At 40.6% G+C, this 7,500-nt stretch overlaps 1 protein-coding gene across 2 annotated transcripts in view; it reads left to right on the forward strand.

The window, feature by feature from the left end:
- The window catches only part of LOC123513837 (hemicentin-1-like), a 429,869-nt gene that overhangs the window by 134,530 nt on the left and 287,839 nt on the right, over positions 1 to 7,500 (forward strand). The window contains exons 3-4 of one of the 2 annotated variants that reach the window (XM_045271230.1): positions 736 to 790; positions 964 to 1,057. The gene's annotated coding sequence lies outside the window, so the exon portion shown is untranslated. Of the gene's footprint in view, positions 1 to 735; positions 1,058 to 7,500 lie in introns of both variants that reach the window. The other variant, XM_045271232.1, reaches the window with a different exon arrangement.

Genomic DNA, 7,500 nt, shown 5'->3' on the forward strand with positions numbered 1-7,500 from the left:
TCACCTTTCCCCGTGTGTCTTCTCGTCTTCGGATATCAATAAGTAAAAAACTCTAGTCTGGTGTTTTATTTGTGTGCATTGTATTCATGTGATGTCTGTCTGTGTTAGTCGACACTGCTACTGTCTTGAAAGTGGAAGATAATGGATGTTGAAGTGTTTGTGTGTGTACTATTCATGTGATGGGATGCGCTTCTCTGGTCCCTTGTCTAGTCCTTTCCTCCGAACAGATGTAAGGTGGCGGCTGCTATGGCAGGTAACAGACAGCTGCCACATTTAATGACACTGAATACATGGAACCGTGAAATAATTGAAGATTTAAGTACTTTTGTCAGGTTAGAAATATATCTATACTACAATACTTATTTATATATATATATATATATATATATATATATATATATATATATATATATATATATATATATATTATATTATACACACACACACACACGATAGAATAGATGAAGTTTTCCTACGCTAGTTTTTCCTTGATAGAGATTGTAATATATTCATATATTTGTGTCTGTTAACAATTTGGTATCAGTGCAGCTGTCATTTACCACTTAATCATTGTCTCTGTTTATATCTCAGTATGGGCATATTATATCTTTCTGTGTTCCTGCCTGTCTATGTATGTATGTACTGCACGTACGCATGTGGTATGCATGGATGTCTGTTTTCATATATATGAATATATTGATGTTTTTATATTAATACATTCGTATATTTCCTCAGGTGAGTACAATACAAACTCATCGTGGGACCTCTGCACCACGCCGCGCCGGGGAAGGTAAATGACATGTTGAGTTTGTTAAATCAGCGTTAGGTGTTAGGCAGGGACTCATAACTACTCACCTTCCCTTCCAGCTACACTTCATTAACGCATGCCTTTCTTTTCCAGGTATGCCTAACTAATCGGTGTTCTCTTTCAGTTTCACTAATGTATAACTAAGTCTTATTCAGGTAGCGTGGCGTAGGCACCCACTTTTCCCGTCTCCGCTGCATGTCTCCTTTCCAGCGATGGAGTGAAGTGGGACTGTGTCAGGAAACTTTTGAGGTAAGATGTGTTGCGTTTTTGTTTAGTCCAAGGCTTGGTAAGGTACTCTTACATTTCACTTTGCACTGAATTGTGAGGATAAGGTACCACTCTTTATTTATATATTCATATAGGTACTAATATTTCACAAGTCTATCGGAATTGTATTTGGTTTGTTTTCTCATGCAAAGAAACAGCAAAATTTCTAACTTGATCTGCAAGAAATGAGAATGAGAGCAAAAGAGGATATTACGTTACACTCCCACTAATAGTGATGCACTCATCATGTTTTCCATGCACTCTGAAATAATATGAAAAATAGTGTTCACTCCCTCTCTATTTTCGTTGACAGAATATAAGATTACACGACTTCGTTTTATGCAGTAGTATCACACACACACACACACACACACACACACACACACACACACACACACACACACACACACTCACACACACACACACACTCACACACACATTTGTCTTATCTCTCCTCAGAACACCACCGTTAACCTGATAGGTCTAAAAGCAGGGAATCGTTAGCTTCTTTATTCTTTCTTCCTTTTTGTTCTGTCACTTATGTATGTGACTTTAACTCCCGTAAATATTGGTTTTGCATATACGTCGGTAACCATCGCTTTCCGGAAATGGAGTTTGTGCCCTGCGGTTGTGTGATTAGTTACTTGAGGGATTCGTGGTAGCCCCATGTACTCGTATAATTAACTAATTTCCAACTCCTCTCACCTCTTGATTATTTCCCGGCTCCCTATCCTAATTTCTACGTTTCTATCTCCCCCTCGCACTGCTTTGGCCATTTTAGTATCCATCGCTTCCTGCACAAGTGAATGAGAGAAAAGAATGAAAATGGTGCTGGGTTATGGAAGCTAAGCGAGATATGGATCAGGAAAAGAATGCAGGTATGCTAGGTTTGGTAGGGATGAATTAAAAAAAAGTTTGAGTGGGCACCTGTAGAAGAGGAAGATATATTAGAAACGTCAAGAATGTAGGAGTGTAAGAAAAAGTAGAAAATTAGGTGAGTAAGAACAGGTGAACCAGGGGAAGAAGAGTGGGGAAGGCAGGGCACAATTGATCGAACAGGAATAAGCGGAAGAAACAAAGAGAAAAAGAGAATTGATATACGATGAAACGTTGAAAGAGGAAGCGACACAGGAAAGTGAGGCCAGACTTCGATTGAAATTAAGAGAAAAGAGAGAGGATAAATAGGATGAATAGGTAAAAGAGGGAGTAAGGTAAGGGTGCGTGGCATGACGAAATTAGAGAGGTTACGAAATATGTATATATAGAAGAGACAGCGAGAAAAGGTGACGAGAGGTGATCAAGTACGTATAGAGTGGGAGATCAGGGCGTGGCGGAGACTCGTGATGTGTTGGGGCAGTGACTGGCAGCCCTCTTATGAACTCAGATGAGGGACGGCCTTCATCACACCTTTTATCTGTCATTAAGTAGAGTACCAGTGTCTAGGAAGTGGTTATTTATCAAGGGTCTTGCCCCATGTCTCACCACCAGCACTACAATTCCAGCATGAGATAAAGGGCATTTAGTAATCACAGGTACTGCCCAAGTTGAACAATTAAACGAATATAGTACAAAAATATTTCCAAGGTCTTATAAAATGGCAGAACAACAACAACAACATTTGGACAGTGGTATGAGGTGAAGGATATTTAAGTAGCAGGTACTGACGAAGTAGAGCAAATAAGTCAATGCACAGAAACGTCATTCGAGTCATTATGCTGACTTAGATGCATTTCAATTAGTAGTAGTTTTCCATTTTGTCTCTCATTTTCTCTTCACCTTGTCTAAATTTGCACGTTGCTGGCGTTGCTGCTTAAATTGCTCCATAACTCTCCGTGTCCCCTGCTTCCCTCTTCCCTCGTCCGCCAGTTAACTGCACACACTTCCCTGCATCGTTCCCTCTTCCTCCTTCCTTCGCACCTCACCCGTCTCCTCGCGCCCTGAATATATACATCTCCTAAAACAGAGAATTCTTGGGGTGGCGGCAGCAGCGGTGATCACCTGAGAGTATTCTAAATAAAGGTCACACCAATTTATCCGTGGGAGGCGCTGCTGGTGCTGGAAACGACACTCGCTTCACCTTACCTAGCCTGTCGGTGTGAGGTATAGGAAGTCTCTCTCTCTCTCTCTCTCTCTCTCTCTCTCTCTCTCTCTCTCTCTCACTTTTGCTTATTTATCATCATAATCACAGCTTCCTCTCCTCATCCTCGCGTCATAATGGTTATGGGATGAAGGAAGTAAAGATTCATGATCTCTAACACTCATTATTGGTACGATATGCTCCTGCTAGTTTGTTCTGCAGTGTACTGTCCCGTGATTGCTGATAGTGATGATGGTTGTACAAGTTGATATCTCTACGTTTTAGTTATTCAAGTACACTTTATTGATTACAGCTGAGAGAAAGTTAGATATTGTATTGGCGAGAAGAAAGAAGTGGAAGGATGGTGTAATATAATTTCATGCTTCCTTGTGTGTGTGTGTGTGTGTGTGTGTGTGTGTGTGTGTGTGTGTGTGTGTGCGTGCGTGCGTGTTTGTGTGTGTGTCAGTGTGTGCGTGTGTGTGTGTGTGTTTTTTAAGCTGAAATTGTCTGTTGCCCGTGACCACTTGCCCTTTAAATTAGAAAAAAAAACAAAGATACACAACACACACACACACACACACACACACACACACACACACACACACACACACACACACACACAAGCCAGAGGACCGGGGTTCGATTCCCCGGCCGGGTGGAGATATTTGGGTGTGTCTCCTTTCACGTGTAGCCCCTGTTCACCTAGCAGTGAGTAGGTACGGAATGTAAATCGAGGAGTTGTGACCTTGTTGTCCCGGTGTGTGGTGTGTGCCTGGTCTCAGGCCTATACGAAGATCGGAAATAATGAGCTCTGAGCTCGTCAGAGACTACAGCAGATCAAACAGTGAAACACACACACACACACACACACACACACACACACACACACACACACACACACACACACACGCTCAGTGGTTAGAGCGCTGGCTTCACAAGCCAGAGGACCGGGGTTCGATTCCCCGGCCGGGTGGAGATATTTGGGTGTGTCTCCTTTCACGTGTAGCCCCTGTTCACCTAGCAGTGAGTAGGTACGGGATGTAAATCGAGGAGTTGTGACCTTGTTGTCCTGGTGTGTGGTGTGTGCCTGGTCTCAGACCTATCCGAAGATCGGAAATAATGAGTTCTGAGCTCGTTCCGTAGGGTAACGTCTGGCTGTCTCGTCAGAGACTGCAGCAGATCAAACAGTGAATTACACACACACACACACACACACACACACACACACACACACACTTGAAAATCTTTGAAACAGTCCCTAAGAGGAAGAAAGGTAGTGAAGGATTTCAGAATACAAAGCATGAAGATTGCCTGACGATAGGGAGAGATGTTGATATTCTGTGACCTAGTCGTATTCAAACATCAGATGCCTGTTATGTGCCTGTAGATGAGCATTTCATTACACTGGAAGGGAATAGAAGACACCAGAAGGCTTTTTGTGTAACATAAGTCAATGATAGTCTTATAACAGATTTTGCAACGAAAAAAAAAAAAAAAAGGTGAAAAAGACAGATCTGTTTTCCATGTTATTTAATTTTTCGTTTCCTTTACGTAAAGTTCTGCCGTCTACATGTTTTGAGTAGCAATAACAGAGGCTTAATTCTTATCTTGCGTATATTTAATGCTTGGAGGAAATCAGAAACGGATAAAGATAAGTAAATAAATTCACTGAAACGAAAAGACCCTCTACATCTGCCACTTGTCTGTCTCCTCCTCCTCCTCCTCCTCCTCCTCCTCCTCCTCCTCCCTACCGCCAGTCACCTTCTCTCCGCCCTCCCATTCCCCAAGCGGATCATGTCTCCCGCTAATTTTACTTTTCCATTTAATCGTATTGCGTCCTCCAGCCTACTTGAAAGGCAGACGCCCCCCCCCCTCTCTCTCTCTCTCTCTCTCTCTCTCTCTCTCTCTCTCTCTCTCTCTCTCTCTCTCTCTCTCTCTCTCTCTCTCTCTCTCTCTCTCTCTCTCTCTCTCTCTCTCTCTCTCTATATATATATATATATATATATATATATATATATATATATATAGAGAGAGAGAGAGAGAGAGAGAGAGAGAGAGAGAGAGGATAAATGAGTCGCATCGGTAAGTTTGTCTTGGATGCCCTACCTCAAATTTTTGGAAGGAGAGAGATTATACAAGTTTTGAAAAGAATTCTTACGTGTTTCAGGGCGGTGAGATTCACATGTATTACTGTTTCCCACAACTTGTCCAATTACTATTCTTGTAGTGGATGAGGTAAAAATGTTAATATCGGAGTTTATTAGTTTATTATTTTTATTACTTGGTACTTTCATCGACTTTGGAATATTATCACTGGTGGTTGCATTAATGTAGTGCTGTATTTTATTTAGTTATGGTGTGTTAGAAGTGAGTGGTTGTGATGAAAATTAGTGTTTATGCAACATCTGTCCTGTCTATTATTATCATTACTACTATTATTATTAGTTTTATTATTATTCTTATTCTTATTCTTATTCTTATTCTTCTTCTTCTTATTATTATTATTATTATTATTATTATTATCATTATTAATTATTGTTATTACTATTGTTATTATTTTCCAGTACAAGAACAATTTTCAGAACATGACACAAAGCAAAAAACACACACACACACACACACACACACACACACACACACACACACACACACACACACACACACACACCGCGTAGTGTAGTGGTTATCACGCTCGACTCACAATCGAGAAGGCCCGGGATCGAGTCCCGGGAAGTGGCGAGGCAAATGTGCAAGCTTCTTAATGTGTAGCCCTAGTTCACCTAGCAGTAAATAGGTACGGGATGTTACTCGAGGGGTTGTGACCTCGCTTTCCCGGTGTGTGGAGTGTGTGTTGTGGTCTCAGTCCTACCCGAAGATCGGCCTATGAGCTCTGAGCTCGCTCCGCAATGGGGAAGACTGGCTGGGTGACCAGCAGACGACACACACACACACACACACACACACACACACACACACACACACACACACACACACACACAGCTACAAAAATTAAGCATAACAGCCAGTAATGGTGTTTAAGTGGTGTAATGAGGTTCACCCGACCATTGCCTTTCGTAGTATGCTGTTTCGTAAAATGTTCGTTGTATGAAGGCTTTTTGTTTTCTATGCTATCATTGTACATAGTGAATTGGATGGGAAATTTGAGCTTATAGATCAGAGAGTGTATTTATGCATTTGGTTTAATTGTTTGTCTTTTATGATATTTTGTGTATGTATCTGTTTGTCGTTCTCTCTTTTTACATGTCTATTTTTCTTTATAAGAATTTTAAACATTTCTTTCCTTCATGCTTTATTTTTTTCCGCTTGCTTGTTTACTTGCTTCTATAATAAACTCGTTCACTCGCTCCCTCACTCAAATGTTTACCTTTCTGTCTATATATTAATTACATTTCATTAGTATATATTTTAAGTGACCATAAGGGTATTACTGTCATTGTTGTAGGCAGAATTAGTGGTAATAGATGTTGTACTAAACGAACGCTTTTTTATTTTTATTTGTGTGTTTTTAACCCATTTAGTACTGGGGCACAATTTTACGTTGAAATTTGTGTGCAAGTAGATCATTTTTATTTACATTAGGAAGGGTCTTTGGAGGTCAGAAGATTAAAAGCTACAGTCTTCATTATTTTAATCCCTCAGACGAATTTCTGAAGCTGTTTGAAATCACCAAATGGTAAACAGAATGAATATGGAAACGCGTTATGGTACTGAAGGGGTTAAGATTTTGATGTAGTGTGGTGATGGTACTAAAGATAGATATCTTCTTTATCATGGTCATAGTGTAAGACAGTGGTTCCCAACCTTTTTCAGCTTGTTACCCAATTTAGCATGCCACATTAAGCATGTTACCCCTTTCACAAAATGTTGTCAACCTTTATATATATGGCTAAACTAAAACACTAGAGATAATTTCTTTTATTTATTGTATTAGTACATTTTGCATCTCTAATGACTTACCAAAGATGTCAAGAGCATCAGTGAGATGGTTGGAGTTGCATATTTGAAGCTAGTTGAGGAATTCTTGGCTTCGTGGTTGAAAGTGCCAGCCTGGCATCGTTTGCAACATTCAAGCGAGTCCTCTTTTTTGTTTTCATCCCCAGCACAGTTGAGAACCCCTTCTCGCACAGATACGTTGTTGAGAATGATACCAACAACTTCAAGGCTCTCTTGGACAGAGTTGGCGAGTCGGCTAGTCGTGAAATCCAAAAGGAATCTGCATTTTGGTTTTGGAATTCGATTTTCAAGGCTTCATTGGCTCGCATTGTGATCCACTCCTCCTTTGCAGGGAAATCATCATCATGAATGGCCTCATCAGGTACAGAGAAAG

Source organism: Portunus trituberculatus, chromosome 37 (assembly GCF_017591435.1).
Source record: "Portunus trituberculatus isolate SZX2019 chromosome 37, ASM1759143v1, whole genome shotgun sequence".
Taxonomy (NCBI): Eukaryota; Metazoa; Arthropoda; class Malacostraca; order Decapoda; family Portunidae; genus Portunus; species Portunus trituberculatus.